This window comes from Gracilinanus agilis, chromosome 1 (genome assembly GCF_016433145.1).
Source record: "Gracilinanus agilis isolate LMUSP501 chromosome 1, AgileGrace, whole genome shotgun sequence".
Classification (NCBI taxonomy): Eukaryota; Metazoa; Chordata; class Mammalia; order Didelphimorphia; family Didelphidae; genus Gracilinanus; species Gracilinanus agilis.
The window spans coordinates 414,017,444-414,035,192 of record NC_058130.1 but is presented as its reverse complement, the minus strand read 5'-3'; the positions used below and the strand labels follow the sequence as shown (position 1 = coordinate 414,035,192).

The 17,749-nt window shown below is 35.7% G+C and overlaps 1 pseudogene; it reads left to right on the top strand.

Annotated features, from left to right (window-relative positions):
* Positions 1-16,030: 16,030 nt before the first annotated feature.
* Positions 16,031-17,326, top strand: LOC123252341 (annotated as a pseudogene).
* The last annotated feature ends 423 nt before the right edge of the window (positions 17,327-17,749 follow it).

The following is a 17,749-nucleotide window of genomic DNA, read 5'->3' as shown; positions in this document are numbered from 1 at the left end:
TTTGCCCTGGTATAATGCTAATGAAGATGACCTATAGGGAATTGGGAGATGTATATTTGCCTCTGAGGCTATAAATTATCTGAATAGAAGGAGCAGTTAAAATCATGGAAGTGATGAAAATGGCCAAGGGAGAAAGTAAATGGAAAAGAGACAAGGAAACTAAGGATAGACCTTTGTGTAGATCTAGCACAAGGAAAAAAGAAAACCATGAAAAGCTAGTGAATGAGAAAGAGATAGATAACTAAGTGGCTCAGTCAATAGAGCACTGACCTTGGAATCAGGAATACCTGAATTCAAATCTGGCCCCAGACTGTTACTTGATGTGTGACCCTGGACAGGTTACTTAACCTTTGTTGGTCTTAATCCACTAAAAGAGGGAATGGCAAACGACTCCAGTATCTTTGGGCAGTCACTTACTGGATAGAAATCCAGACCTGGAGTCAGGAAGACAGTTTCCTGAGAGCAAATCTGGCCTCAGATACTTACTGTACATATGACTCTCGGCAAGACACTTAATTCTGTCTGCCTCAGTTCCTCATCTCTACTAATAAGCTGGAGAAGGAAATGGAAAAGCACTCCAGTATCTTTGCCAAGAAAACCCCAAATGGGTCATAGAAAGTCATTCATCACTGAAATGATTGAATAACAACAAGCAATGATTAGAGATTTAAAAGCAGAATTAGTAGTGTGTTATATCTCAGAAGTCCAGGGATGAGATAGTAACCAGGAGCAGGTCATCAATACTATAACAATCATTCGGAGAAATAAATGAAGATGAAGTCTTAAAAAGTACTTTGGATTTAATGTCTCTGGTTACCTTTTGAGAGAGTAGTTTTAACAGGAAGATGGGGATTAAGACTCATTTTTAAAAAGGTTGAGGGGATAAAACAATAATGAGGAACTCAAGATATCTGGTGTATATCAATATTTCAAGAAGTTTAGTAATGAAGGGAAAAGAGAGATTTGATAATAATGGTATGGACTAAACAGGAAGCTTAAGGACAAACTTTATTTGGATTAGGGAGACCCAAAGAGATCTTTAGGTAGATGATAACCACTAAGTAGAGAGTTAATGAAAATTCATGAGAAAAAGATGATGACTTAGTGGGGCATCATCCTGGAGGAGTCGGGGGAAAAAGACTGTCAAGTGCATGGGTAGAAGGGCTATACTTAGTGAGTGGCAGGGATACTTCTTTTGAGACAGCAAAGAGAAAAAATAGGTAATAATGCTGATGAATTCTGAGAAATGGAAAAAGGGGGTGAAATATCAGGGAGTTCATGTGGGATTGTCTTAGCATTCACAATGAAATATGTGGCTAGATAATGTACATGTCAGTGTGAAGACAAGCCGTGCTAAGAGTTGATAGGAGAGAAGAAATGGTTTATTACAGTCTTTGTGGGGAACATGATAGAGGGTTGATATAGATTAAGGATCACCTCCCTCTACCCTTAAGTTAAGAAGAGTAGTAGTCTAGGAGCTTGGTGAGCTTTCATAGCTATCTGAAGGTCCAGGTGCTTTTTGCCTCTCATAAAAGTATGCAGGACCCAAATGTGCCAAGATTTGGCACATTCAACCCATGTTCCATGCACACCAATGACTTTCAACATTTATATTATTTGAAGAGGCATCTTCCTTATTAAAAATGTATTACAGCTATCAATATGAATGCAAATTGAGATATCATACTCTTGTAGTAATAAACAGAAATATGAATTGAATTTGAAGTTTAGGGACTGAATACAGTATCTATTTGATGGAAAATTGAATGCTATCATGGATCTGAAAAAGACTTTCATTATCTCCTAAAATGTATCTTATTTAGGCATCTAGCTAAGTACCTTAAAGCAATCCAGACAGAAAAATATGCCTTACAGCAAAGTACCCATAGTTTCATAGCTTCTATTTTATCCTAAACTCCTTCTGCCACTGTGTGCCAAACATGAAAGGTTATTTTTCCATGAGTGGACACCAGCCAGAGAGGCTTACTAACTCTTATACTCTCTCTTTTCATTTTTAGAACAGTACCATTTATCCAAACCTTGTCCTATTAAGATCTATGGATAGCCTAGACCCCACAGCTACTAGTTATATCTTGAGAAAGACCACCAATTCATCAATCCTTCTATCAGGGCAGAAAGCTTATTATCTGTTTGCCTTCTAGATCAATCACCTTATCAAAGGGAGTGTCTGTTTTTCCTAAGCCAAAAGAAAGGGCTGTAAGGCATTTTGGAGTTTATCCACAAATTAATAGAATATAACTAGTACTGCATATAGGCTTGCCTTCATTTTCAAGTAGAATACTTGCTTTGTGGTATGATTCAAAGGATATTCAAGAAAGGATATCATTCCACTAAACATATCTCATCCAATGATGCTGAATTGGTATCTGTTTCTCTGGGATATCTTTGAGAAAATCTATTAAAATGTTAGTTTATCTAGTCAGGATACATAAAAATCATGCATTAATACCTTAACTGAGAGAATTAGAGAATCTCAGTTGAAAACAACCTCAGTAATCATATATTCCAACTTTTACCTAAAAAGGAATCTCTTTTCCAATGGAAGGGGATAGAATCTATGATTTCTCTGGGTCAAACCACTTTCAAAGTATCATGTTAATTGCTTGGTGCTATATTGTAGAAAGAATACTAATAAGCTTTTAAAGCCTCTAGAAATGTTTAAATAGATTGGTGAAGGGATCTTAAGATTATGACATATAAGATCAGCTGAAGAAATCTGGGTTGTTTAATCAGGGAAGAACAAACTTCAGAAGGACATGATATCTTTTGGCTTATTTTTGAAGTGTCATAAAGACTGCTGACTGACCTCAAGGGCAAAAATAGGATTATAGGCAAGAGTCACAAGGCAAAAAATTCAGGCCTGATGTAAGGCAAAGCTTCCTCTTCACAATTAGAACCATTTAAAAGTGGAAAACACTTCTGTAGGAGGTAGTCAATTATCCTTCACTGGTGATCAGATAAAAGCTAGATGACAATTTGTGGCATTGTAGAGCAGATAGGATTGGGTCCTCTTCCCTTACACAGGTCGGAAGTACAATAGGCACTATGGTCTGATCTCAATAGTAATAAGCACAGATGCTTTAAACTGCTATATTTCCTTCAGCCTAGGATGGTTGATTCCTCCTTAGACAATCTGATGATTTTTTACTCCTTAGAATAAAGTAGCTTTAGGTCTAGAGTATCTCAGAACTGTTGAACTTATTCTCTTCACCTGCCTTGGTTACCTTAGCAGCAGTGACTACAGGAATGCCCAATGAATAGAGAACATTCTTGATTCATTGAACTAGGATGGCATTTTAGGTTCCTTCTAATTCTGTGATTATTGCTATTCTTTACAACTGCTCATCTAGTCACTATTTTTAGATCTCAGTTGAAGAGAAGCGTTAATTGATTTTATGCTATTTCTCTTCACAAGGTATGGTGAAGTGGGAGTAGGGGTAGGGGACAAGGCAATATTTTGAACTGTTTATAAGATTGGCTAGTCAACCATTTAGGGAACTAAGTAGAACATGGAGGTCCTTGACTGCTTTTGCCAGGGAACAAGGAAGGACTCTGAAATGGAAGAGGATCAAGAACAATCAAATAAAAATTTTGCTCCTTCACATTTTTTTAAGAACAAAGCAATATTACAAGCAATCAAAAAGTAGAAGGCCATACTGCTTTCATAAATGTTTTGTGTTGTCTTGGATCTTGCAGATTAAATGCATTTATTTTAACATATAGTATAGATATCCTTTTACCACTACTTAGAAACGTATGTAAGGCCAGAAGTCTCTTGAATAGTGATGGAAATCTGAGACCATGGCTATTCTTTGGAAAGATATTAGTGACTAAAACTTAAGTCTGTCCCTTCTCTTTAATTCATAATAAAAATATATTTGTTATACACATATTATATTATATGGATTATACATATACTATGCATATTTGAACTATTCTTTATGTTGTAACATATTTGATAATGCCCTGGAAATCTCTGAATTTTTTTTTTTCTGTTTCCTTCCTCTACCCACTTTGATGACTTACAAATTGATGGTGCCTAATATTCCAGAGGACATTTCAACTATCACTAAAAAGCAGGCACTTTTAGGATTTTTTAATTTTCCCCTTGTTCTTTTTTCTCCATCTACTAGTTTAGTACATGAATTCTCCTGCCCAACTGGACATTAAGAAAAGGGGAAAAACAATTTTGTATCCACTATTAAACTCCAAAATTAATAAACTCATTTCAGCATTGATTGAACATTCATGGCTTGTTAGGCATTAAACAAGGATGTACATTTTGAGAAATGGAAAAAAAAAGAAAAATAACTCAGATCCATTCTCATATCTGCTTCAAATGGATTCAAGTGCCTTGGCCTGGAAAACAGATTTGACACTCAGACACATATAGAAGTGAATGGTATATGTATCTTTAGACAGCTATCCACAAATTGGGACAGGAGAATGGGTATATGTTGAAGATAAATGTATAGAGTCTTCATTGACTGGGGTTTGGTTCTAGTCTATTTCACTTGACAATACTTACATAAAAATATTTCTCAAGCTAAATATCATTCAAATACATGAACATTGATTTGAATGAAGTCTGGACTAAGAGTATAGACACAGACAAATTGATGTTGAATCAGACATCTTAACTATGACTCAACCAAAACAAAGATCCAAGATCAAATATGGAAAATTTAGGTTAAAAAATTAAAAAAATTATTCTAAATTTGGAAGGAAAATGTTTTCTGAATTTAGATTATCCCTCTTTGCTAATCAATGTGTTGGATTTAATTTTATTTTGATTTTGTGTGGATTATTTTTGGGTCAAAATGTGAACATTGAGGCATGGATATTTAGATCTTCCATTCATCCTTTTAGGGGATTTTTTCATAAAGTCATTAATCAAAAATATAATTTTTTCTGTATTTTGGGGATTTATTTTATTTTATTTTAAAGTATTTATTAAATATTTTTCCATTTTTCCAAGTTTCATTTTCTTTCCCTCCCATCTTCCCTCACCCCTCCAAGAGCCAACAAGAAATTCCACTGAGTTGTACAAATGTTATCACTTGATACCTAATTCCATATTATTCACTTTTACTATAGATCAGTCTTTTAAAGCCAAAATTCTAAATCATATACTGTTATAATAAAAGACACTACTCCTATCTATAAGATGTATATGTAGATGGAGTACAGAGAGGAGGATAAGATGACACCTCTCTCCTTCATAACAGTTGCCCAGGCAGGATCCTTTAGGTCAATGGATGATTTCCCTTCAGGATCCACCTGGGGTTAATTGATATTATTTATTGGGCTCTTCAACCTGGTAACATTGTAATCTGACTGCGTGACTCCCTTCCCAAAGAAGCTTGAATAATCACTTCAGGAAGGTTCTTTAAAACTTTGGTTGTACATGATTGAGGATGTGGACTCGAATCCACACCAATGCAACTACCAACAATTTGGAAATTGGTCTTGATCAAGGACACATGACAAAACTAGTGGAAATGTGCATCGGCCATGGGTGGGGGGAGTGCGGGGGGCGAAGGGGAAAGGAGGAGCATGAATCATGTAACTGTTAAAAATGAATATTAATAAATGTTTGAAAAAAAACTTTGGTTGTATTTGGCAAAGAAGGATAATGGTATGGGATAGAGGTAATGGAGACCCTAAGTTAAACTGATAGTAATGAATCTCTAACTGCAGGCAAATGAAGGAATCAGAATGATAACTCCTCTCTGGTACAGCCTGGCCAGGGCCACACCAGAGCAGGCAAACTGCTGTATAATCTTTCAGCTTCTTCTTCAGTAGATGTAAAGCCTAATCAGTTTGAGATATCCACCCTTCCACCCTCTTCTTCTTCTCCTGCCCACTTCCTGGATCCCTCCTGGTCCCTGGGAAACCTAGATGACCAACATGATTGACTTCCTAATATCTAGGGGCAGTAGAATCAGAGATGGTGATCTGATACAGGTTGATGATGATACAGGAACCACAGGAGGAGCTTGCAGGGTTGTGTTTGCAAGTCTCAGTTCTCCAAAGACCAGGACCCACTCCTCTCCAGTCTCAGGGACAGGCAAAAACCAACCTCTCCCAGGGCTACCAACTGCCCTCTCCTGTGTCTGCATGCCTCTCTGGGAACATTCCGACATCCAACTGATCCACCTGTCAATCACCGAGTGAACTCCTAGCTCCCAGAGATTCAATATAACAATACCCATATATACAAGTGATGTCATATGTTTTTCTTTTGTATTTTTACTCCCATTGTTCTTTCAATATGGATAGCATTCTTTCTCATAAGGCCTTCAGGAGTGTCCTAGATTATTGCATTGCTACTAGTAAAGAAGTTCATTACATTGGTTAGTTCCACAATGTACTTTGAGAAATACTTTACAATATATGTATTCTCTTGGTTCTGCTCATTTCACTCTGCATCAGTTCACTGAGGTTCTTCCAGTTCATATAGAAATCCAACAGATCATCATTCCTTATAGCACAATAGTATTCATATACCACAATTTGTTCAGCCATTCCTCAATCAAGGGACATCCCCTCATTTTCCAAATTTTTGCCACCACAAAGAGTGTGACTATGAATATTTTGTACAAATACTTTTTCATATTAACTCTTTGGCGTACAAAACAAGTAGTGGTATTGCTAGATCAAAGGGCAGGCAATCTTTTAAAGCCCTTTCAGCTTAATTCCAAATTGCCCTCCAGAATGGTTGGATTGATTCACAACTCCACAAGCAATGCATTAGTGACCCAATTTTGCCACATATCCTCCAACATTTATTAACTTCCTTCACTGTCATACTGGCCAATATACTAGGTGTGAGGTGGTACCTCAGAGCTGTTCTGACTTGTATTTCTCTAATATGAAAGGATTTAGAATACTTTTCCATGTGAATATTAATAGTTTTGATATCTTCATCTGAAAACTACCTATTCATTGCCCTTGACCATTTGTCAATTGGGAAATGATTTGATTTCTTGTTCAATTGACTTAGTTCCTTATAAATTTGAGAAATTAAACCTTTGTCAGAGGTTTTTGTTATAAAATTTCCCCCTAATTTGTTGATTCCCTTCTAATTTTGGTCACATTTGTTTTATTTGTACAAATGAATTTTAATTTAATATAATCAAAATTATTCACTTTATATTTTATTGTGTTTTCTATTTCTTATTTGGTCTTAAATTCCCTCCTTTTAAACAAATCTGATAGGTTTACTATTCTATGTTCACCTAATTTGTTTATAATTTCCCTCTTTATTTTTGTCATTTATCCATTTTGAATTTATGTTGACATAATGTGTGATGTTGATCTAAACTTACTTTCTCCCACACTGTTTTCCAATTCTCCCAGAAGTTTTTGTCAAATAGTGGGTTCTTGTTCCAAAAGCTGGGATCTTTGGGTTTATTAAGCAGTATCTTGCTGCTGTCACTTAATGCAGTCTATTCCATTGATCTGTCCTTCTATCTCTAAGCCACTACCATATTGTTTTGAAGATCACTGCTTTATACTACAATTTGAGATCTGGTACTGCTACGTCTCCATCCTTCACAATTTTTTTCATTAGTTCCCTTGATATTATTGATCTCTTGTTCTTCCAGATGAACTTTGTTTCTAATTCTATAAAAATAGTTTTTTTGGTGGTTTGATAGATATAGAAGTAAATAAATAAATTAGTTTGGGTAGGATTACCATTTTTTATTATATTAGCTCATCCTACTCATGAGCAATTAAAGTTTTGTCAATTATTTAGATCTAGTTTTATTTGTGTGAAAAGTGTTTCATAGTTATGTTCATATAATTCCTGAATTTGTCTTAGCAAGTAGATTCCAAGATGTTTTATATTGTTTAGAGTGATTTTTAATGGTTTCCCTTTCTAACTCTCACTGCTGAGTTATATAAGAATGCTGATGATTTATGTGGGTTTATTTTATACCCTGCCACTTTGCTAAAGTTATTAATTATTTCCACTAGCTTTTTAATTAATTTCCTTGGATTCTCTAGGTAAACCATGATGCCATCTTCAAAGGATGATAGGCTACTTTCCTCATTGCCTATTTTAATCCGTTCAGTTTCTTCTCCTTGTGTAATTGCTACTGCAAGCATTCCTAGTACAATGTTAAATAGTAATGTTGGTAATAGGCATCCCTGCTTCACTCTTGATCTTTCTGGCAAGGCTTCTACCTTGTCCCCATTGCAGGTGATATTTGCTGATGGTTTTAAATAAATACTGCTTATTATTTTGAGGAAAGTCCCTTTCATTACTATACTTTATAGTCTTTTCAATAGGAATGGGTGTTGTATTTCGTCAAAGGCCTTTTCTGATTCTATTGAGATAATCATGTGATTTCTATTAGTATAGTTGTTAATATGGTCAATTATGAGAATGATTTCCTAATAGTGAACCAGCTCTGTATTCCTGGTATGAATCCCACTTGGTCTTAATAAATAATCCTTATGATAACTTACTATAGTCTTTTAGCTAGTATTCTATTTAATAGTTTTCATCTATGTTCATTAATGAAAATGGTCTGTAGTTTTCTTGCTCTGTTTTTGGTCTTCCTGGCTTGGGAAAAATACCATATTTGTATCATAAAAATAATTCATTAAGACTCTTTGTTTATTTTCTCAAATAGTTTGTATAGTATTGATATTAGTTGTTCTTTAAATGTTTGATGGAATTCACTTGTGGATCCATCTGGCCCTGGGGATTTTTTCTTGGGGAATTTTCTGATGGCCTATTCACTTTCTTTTTCTTATATGAGCATATTTAAGTATTCTATTTTCCTCTTTTGTTAATTTAGACAATTTACGTTTTTATTTATATTCATCCATTTTGCCTAGATCGTCATATTTATTGTTCTATGATTGGGTGAAATAGCTTTTTATAATTGCCTTAACTATTCATTAGAGGTAAGATCACCATTTTCATTTATGATATGATTAATTTGGTTTTCTTCTTTCTTTTTTTATTAGATTAATCAATGCTTAATCTATTTTTTCCCAAAATATCAGCTCCTAGACTTTTTTATGTGTTCAATAGTTCTTTTACTTTTAATTTTATTAATTTTTCCTCTTCTGATCTTTAGGATTTCCAATTTGGTCTTTATCTGAGGGTTTTTAAAGTGTTCTTTTCCTAGTTTTTTTAGTTGCATGCCCAATTCATTGCTCTTCTCATTCTCTTTTTTTGTTAATATAGCCACTCAGGGATATAAAGTATGGCTTTGGCTATATCCCAGGATTTTGATATGCTGTTTCCTCATTGCCATTTTCTTCAGTAAAATAAGTAATCTTTTCTATGATTTGTTCTTTAACACACCAGTTTTGGAGAATTATATCATTCAATTTCCAATTAATTTTTTATTTGACTATCCATGTACCCTTACTAATTATAATTTTATCACATTATGATCTGAAAAAGTTGCATTTATGTTTTCTATTTTTCTGCATTTGTTTGTGATGTTTTTATGCCCTGATATATAATCACTCTTTGTAAATGGACTATGTGCTGCTGAAAAGAGGGTATATTCCTTTTTTATCTCTATTAACTTTTCTCCATATGCCCATTAACTATAATTTTTCTGAAATTTCATTCACATCTCTTACTTCTTTCTTATTTATTTCTGAGTTTGATTTATCTAGATCTAATAGAGGGATGTTGAGGTCTCCCACTAGTATAATATTACTATCTATTTCCTCCTTAAGCTCCAACAGTTTCTCCTTTAAAAATCTGGATGCTATACAATTTGATGATACATTTTGAATACTGATATTTCTTCATTGTCTATATTGCCTTTTATCAGTATGTAATTACATTTCTTATCTATTTTAATCAGATCTATTTTTACTTTGGCTTTGTCAGATATCCTTATTGTAATCCCTGCCTTCTTTTTCTCAGTTGATACCCAATAAATTTTGCTCCAGCTTCTTACCTTTACCCTTTGTGTGTCTACCTGCTTCATGTGTGCTTCTTTTAAGCAACATATGGTTGTATTATGGTTTTTAATACACTCTGCTATCCATTCTCATTTTATGGGTAAGTTCATCCCATTCACATTCAGAATTATGATTACCATTGGTATCCCCCAACATTTTGATTTCCTCTTTTAGTTCTGCCTTTTCTTCTTTCAGTATTTCCCTCTATACCAGTGTTTTGCTTTTAATCAGTCCCCCTTTTCTCCACCCTTATTTTACACTCCTTTATACCCCCTCTCTTCTTATACCCCTCCTATTTCTCTTTTGGGTCTTTTAATCACCTCCAACCTCTCCCTTTTAATACTCCCCTCACCATACCCTCTTTCCTTATCCCTTTTCTGCTTCTCTATAGGGTAAGATAGAATTCTATACTCCAATAAATCTGACTGTTCTTCCCTCTCAGAACCAATTCCACTGTGTAAAAAGTAATTTGGGAAATGTATAAAACTACATTTCCCGTGATCCAACATGGTCCAACTGGTTTCCGTTTCCTATGTCTTGACGCAGGGGAGCGCTTAAATCTCCGGGGTTAGGAGGGAGTGCTCTCTTTGGCGAGTAGGCGATGGCGAGGAAACAGGAAACAAAATGGAGGTGGCGGCAGTTTTGAATGCTTACAAGCGCGTGGTCTAATGATTTTATCTATCAACATGGCTTTAATTAAAATACTAATTTATATATTTATACCAGCCTTTATCATTTTTCATATTAATAATTTGGTGAACCAGAAGGTCGAAATTCGAACTCTCAATTTTCTAGATAGCCTAAGAAGAAGCCATGTGGCTCTGGGACCCTGAGTCTCAGAAGCGACTTTTTTCCTTGCCCAGTCCTCTCCCAATTTTCCCCAGCCTAGAGGCTGTTTTACGGGGAAAAGAGACAATGGTTTTAATTGCCACTGGGCTGCGAATTATTTTGCTCAATGCCCTGGGCCTGGTGGCCCTTGCTGGCTCTGATAGAATCCCAGAGCCCAGCCGCTGATCTCCTGATCTCCATTCCTGCCGCTGATGCTGCTGATGCTGCTGATCCTGACCACTTCCACTCCAGAACCCCGAGCCCCAACAGCGATGACCTGCCGCCTTTGCTGAGATCGAGACCTCCAGAGACTGCTTCAGCTCTGATGCAAACCATTTGGGTAGTATATTCCCCTTTTTCCCTATTTCTAGCCTTCCACGTGTTTCTCTAAAGACCTAATTTAGGCAACCCCAACCCACACAGACTCTACACGTGGGTAGTTTTCCTGAGCTTTTCTCTAACCCCAAGTCCACGTGGACCTAGCATCTGAACCTCTCAGGCGCTTGGCCTATTCAAACTTTTGCGATTATTAAAAAAACTGAACTTAGGGGAAGCCTATTCACCCCATACCTGCTCAGAACTTTGAACTGATAGCAAAGACTGGTGATAAAAAAAAAAAACCCTTAAACTCAGCAGAACTCAATCAAAAGAACCTTAAATTGAAATCAGGGGTGAACTTTTAAAACCTCGGAACTGAATGAGCTTTATTTCTGTTTTAAAAAGACTGTATCTTACTGTATTTTGCTAATTAGTGTTTTGTTAATTAATCCTGCTTATTTCGTTGATTTTCCTGTTGCACTGAATCATTTTACACTAATGAAGTTTCTGCTTATGATGTTATTATATTTCCTAATTTACTTAAACGCTTACTGTATCAAAAACAATGCGGTTATATGTACCACCTATGAACATCTTATAGAGCACATGTCTTTTAAAAATTTATTCTGCCTTGGTAATTGCAAAGAACCTTGAAAGTTTCCATGCTTTAAATATTACCTTGTAATTTTACAAGAGATCTTTTTTAACTTTTACTTTAAATCCTTAAGAATTGTTGTCTTAAAGGATGAAGCTTTTATATATTTTATTATAAGAGATATTATTGCCTTAAATGGGTAGAAGCATTCCTATCCAGGATTTTTTTAAAAACAGGAAGCCAAGGAGCTCCTGTATATTCTTATCTGAGGATGATTATACCAGAAGGTTTCTTTTTTTTAATATCACATTTTTCTATGGAAGCAATAACAGCATTTGCCAAGGGTTAAAAGTTGTAACAAGTATATGATTTTGAACATCACTGTTTATTGTTTTAAAATGTGCTACTGGAAATAATGGTACTCTATTTGAATGTGCATTGTGAATCTGCTTTTTGTAAGATCCATTTACACTCACAAAATGAAAATCTCATTTTGGGGTAACATAACCCTTCTAGTTCTAAGCTATATATATATATTTTTGATTTTTAAAACATTTTTTTTAATTAGAGCAATTGATTTTCCCTTTTTATCATCTTGTACTGGAAGTACATATATAATCATTATTTATCCTTTTTCTGATTCTACAGCAAATACCTGAGCCTATAGGACTGTGATTTAAATGCCTCTTTGATTCCAGAAGGGAATATGAAAGCCATTAATAGTGCTAAAGAAAGCACATGGTCAGAGACTTGACTGACTAAGATCTGCAAAATAGCAGTTCTATGCCAATACATTAGGGCTTGAAATTGGGTTTGAGTCCTGGAGTCCCAGTCTTTTCTAAAACTTTAGAGGACGTGGGTCCCCTCGACTTAGATTCCTAGAAAGCACCTAAGATTGGTTATTTATTTGGCTCACTTCCCTAAAAAGCTGATGATAAGTCAGATCAGAGAGAGACATTTTCCTTAAGTCCTGGCCCTGGATGGGCAATTGCACACTGTTGAATTCACTTTAATTAGGCCTTCATTCAAAGGTCTAAGTTTATTTTCCCCAGATTTTTGCACATTTCATTCACAAGTTAATTTTTTCTTTTTTCTTGAATTTTATTCTTTTTATTTTGCCAATTGAATTCATATAACCCCCAGGACTCAGCCACTCATCCTTACCTGACCTGAGATACCCTTTTTTAGAAAAAAGGTGTGTTTAAGAATTACCTCACGGGGATATCTGTTAAGTTTTTTAAAATTCGATAATGTAAAAATATATGTATATTTATTTAACTCTTTTAGGAGTAATTTCACGGGGAATTATATAAAATCTTAGAAAAAAATGTATGTTTTGTAATCTATAATGTAAGGTTTAAATTCTTTTGAGAATAATTTCAGGATAAGGATCTTGCCATCTCCCCAGAATCCAGATGACGAACTTGTTTTGGTGAAGACACCATGAAGATGTCTGAAAAGCCTTCACTGTACCATGAAGACCAAACTTTGAACTTTGGGGTGCAGTTGATTGAACTACGGGGAGTTGAAATTGAGTTGTATGTATTGTTTTAAATTGTACACTGTTGTGCCAGTGGAGGACAGCCCCCCAAATTGTTTTTTTTTGTCAATGCGTCTAATTTTAACCATTTGTTCATCTATTTCTTTTATCCCCAAAATTCCTGAAAAATTTAGAAGTTGTCTATTTTTACAGGTCCAGCGAAGTAAAAAGGACTAACCTTTTTTTTTGCCGGACCTCACGGGGAATTGTAAAAAGTAATTTGGGAAATGTATAAAACTACATTTCCCGTGATCCAACATGGTCCAACTGGTTTCCGTTTCCGATGTCTTGACGCAGGGGAGCGCTTAAATCTCCGGGGTTAGGAGGGAGTGGTCTCTTTGGCGAGTAGGCGCTTGGCTAGGAGACAGTATGGAGGCGGCAGTTTTGAATGCTTACAAGCGCGTGGTCTAATGATTTTATCTATCAACATGGCTTTAATTAAAATACTAATTTATATATTTATGGCAGCCTTTATCATTTTTAATATTAACAACTGAGAGTAAGGTTTAAGTATTACATGTCACTACTCTTCCTCCCCTTATAGTAATAGTATTCTCCCTTCACCATGTGCCTCTTTATTTGATATAATTTACTCTATTTTACCTTTTTCCTTTATGTTTCTCTTAGTACAATACTCTTTTTTTCCCTAACTTTTTTACATATCATCTTAAACAGCTTAATACCATAACCTCTGCCTAATAATATTTCTTCTACCTACTATAATAATTAAAACAACTTTAAGAGTTTCCTTCTCTATTTTCATTCTTTTGATTTTGTTTTATTATTTCTCATAAACTTCTAAATTTCTCATAAACTTCTTCTTACCCAGTTCTAGTCTTTAAGAACTGATTTTCAACTATGATCTTTTGATTTTCCTTTTCAGTTTGGCCTATCTTGCTTTTCATGGCTTCTAGCAGGTCTATTTTGGTCTCCAATTTGCTTATTACCTCATTTGATTTCTATGCTCCTTTTTCCATTTGGGAAATTGTGTCTTTTAAGCTGTTATTTTATTGTTGTATTACTTTCACTTCTTTTCCTCACTTTTTTAAACTTTTTTTAATTAAATATTTTATTTTTTTAGATAAATTTCCCATGGTTACATGATTCATGTTTTTATTTTACCCTTCACCACCCCTTTACCCTCCCATATCCAATGCACATTTCTACTGGTTTTAACATGTGTCATCAATCAAGACTTATTTCCATATTTTTGATAGTTGCATAGGTGTTGTCCTTTTGAGTCTACATCCCCAATCATGTCTGCATCAAACCATGTGCTCAAGCAGTTGTTTTTCTTCTGTGTTTCCACTCCTGTAGTTCTTTCTCTGAATGTGGGTAGGATTCTTTTCCATAAATCCCTCATAATTGTTCTGGGTCATTGTATTACTGCTAGTACAGAAGTCCATTACATTCAATTTTACCACAGTGTATCAGTCTCTGTGTACAATGTTCTTCTGGCTCTGCTCCTTTCCCTCTGCATCAATTCCTGGAGGTCATTCCAATTCACATGGAATTCCTCTAGTTTATTATTCCTTTGAGCACAATAGTATTCCATCACCAGCATATACCACAATTTGTTCAGCCATTCCCCATTTGAAGGGCATACCCTAATTTTCCAGTTTTTTGCCACTACAAAAAGTGTGGCTATAAATATTTTTGTACAAGTCTGTTTATCTATGATCTCTTTGGGGGTACAAACTCAGCATTGTTATGGCTGGCTCAAAGAGCAGGCAGTCTTTTAAAGCTCTTTGGGCATAGTTCCAAATTGCCATCCAGAATGATTGGATCAGTTCACAATTCCACCAGTAATGCATTAATGTCACAAATATTGCCACATTCCCTCCAACATTCATTACTCTCCCCCTCTATCATTTTAGCCAATCTGCGAAGTGTGAGGTGGTACCTCAGAGTTGTTTTGATTTGCATTTCTCTAATTATTAGAGATTTAGCACACTTTCTCATGTGCTTATTGATAGTTTTGATTTCTTTATCTGAAAATTGCCTATTCATATCCCTTGCCCATTTATCAATTGGGGAATGGTTTTATTTTTTTATACAATTGGTTTAGCTCCTTGTATATTTGAGTAATTAGACCTCTGTCAGAGTATTTTGTTATAAAGATTTTTTCCCAGTTTGTTGTTTCCCTTCTGATTTTGATTGAATTGTTTTTGTTTGTACAAAACTTTTTAAATTTAATATAATCAAAATTATTTATTTTACATTTTGTAATTTTTTCTAACTCTTGCTTTGTTTTAAAATTTTCACTTTCCCATAGCTCTGACAAGTATACTATTCTGTGTTGTCTTAATTTACTTTTTCCTCACTTTTCTTTGCATTTTTCATCTCTATTTCTTACTTGTTTCTTGAATTCCTTTTTGAGTTCCTCTAGAGCTTGTGACCATTTGGTGGGGGCAGTTTGCATGTGTTTTCTTGTTTCTCACTTTCTTCTGTGTCTTCTGTATGTTGCTCTTTTTCTCTTTAGAAATTTTGTAGAGTCAAGAGCTTTTTTTTTGGCTCTTATTTACTCCTTTTCCTGCTGGAGGATTGGGATTCTTGCATGTTGGTGGTCAGTACTAGCTTAGTTTCTGTCTTACAGGGCTTTGCCTTGAGATTATCTTCCCTACCCTGTCAGAAGCCTGAGTGAGGGCAGGTAGATCTATGAGGTTTTTTGTATAGCATGATTCAAAAGGTTTTGCCCTGAAACTATCTTCCTCACCTACTGCTGTTGGTGCTTCTGCCTGTTGCTGCTGTTGCTGCTGCCCTTGCTGCCAGGACCAAGGTCCATGCTATTAAGTCTCAAGACTCACTGCCAAGGCCTCGTGCAGCCCTCTGGGGTGAGTCTGTGGTGTTTTCAGCCAGCCCCCAAGAATTTAGACATTTCCCTGGCCCTGGCTTTGAGTGTGGTTGGTCAGTGTGGGAATGGGTGGTCAGCCTTCACTTCTCCTTGTGCAGTTTAATCTCTTTATTGTATAGGAATTCCTCCTCACTGCCTATCTTTCATGTGTCCAGTGGAAGGCCCCTTTACTTGTCCAGTTTTGACTTCTGTTCTTTTAAGACACTTTGTAATAATCTCTTTAGAAGGCAATTTAGAGGTACTCCAAGATTTCTCTGCTACTAGACAACCTCCCATAATTTAGGGATTTAAATAAACTCGTCAATGAGGGTTTGGTAAAAAAAAGGATAAATTAAAATTTGAGATGTTGAACATTATTTCCTAATCATTTAAGCTTGATGCCAATGAGGACAATTACTAACAAAATTCCTTTGACAGAGACAAAAGGTCAAATATCATTAGGATGACTGTAACTTGACCATTGGTACTTCTCATTTGTAAACTATTTACCAGGTTTACAAATTACAGAGTTGTTTCAGAGATGGATGCTTTGTTCTGTTGGTCTTCTGAATCCCACCTCTGCAAAGCAGGGAAGTCTCAAAATATCAAACTAATCTATACCTCAGATGGCTGTACCCTGACTTAGAACTCAGAAAACTTTATGGTCTTCTACTTTTTAGTTATGCATTATTGTATTATCATCCAGATGATCACAACCAGCTCATCTATGAGAACCAGTTGGTATTGGGCATTGATATCCAAAAGGGTCAGAGGGTGTTATCACTCAGGACACCACCTTCCTCCTACATGTTTATTGCATCTCCAATGCCAGTGACTTCTTGCCCCTCCAGATAGGTTTCCTACCACCACCATCTGCTCCCAGAGTACAGTCTGGCCCTTTGCATCTTTAGTTTCAGGTTGCCAAGGATTGGAAATACAACTCCTATTGTCATATGGATGACTTTCCCATTTTCAAGACAGTCTTTTTGTAGAACAAATATTCAGATGGACATACCTCAATCTGTGACTGGTTCTGCATCATTGTTGGATTAGCCCCAGTACCAATCCCTTCAAGGAGACTCAGTGGCCTCTTCTATTTGATGGCTACTCATTTGCTGAAGATGTTTATAGGACCAATCTGAAACTTAAAAAGAATACATCAGAGCCCTTTTCCCCAACTCATTATCAAAATTTCACAGTGTCTATGTTTACTTATTTATTTTTACTCAGTCTCCCAGAAGACTGAACTGTTTACTTCTTCTGTAGTGCCTCTTCCTGATAAATCTCTGAGTCAGAGATGTGTGTAGCCACATGTCACTCAAGGACTACAAAGTGGAGGCATTTTGTAGATCACTACATTTAAATGGAAGGAACCCATGACATTGTAGATTCTCTAGGATTAGTGGGATTTAGGAGTGGTGGAGAACAGAAGACTAACATAAAAATTAAAGCTTCCACCTCAGTGGAGCCTGGCTTGACAGATAGATCAGTCTTCTTGTGGCCAAGCATGTTGGAGCTTCTTCTTCCATAAGAAGCCTTCTGGAACACAAACCTGAAAACTTTGCTGTGGGTGACCTTCTCCCTGGTGGTCATCACCACTTTCCTGGTAGTGGCAATTCTCCTTGGAGAAATTTCAAGAGGGAAGCAGGAAACATAAATGAGCTCAATA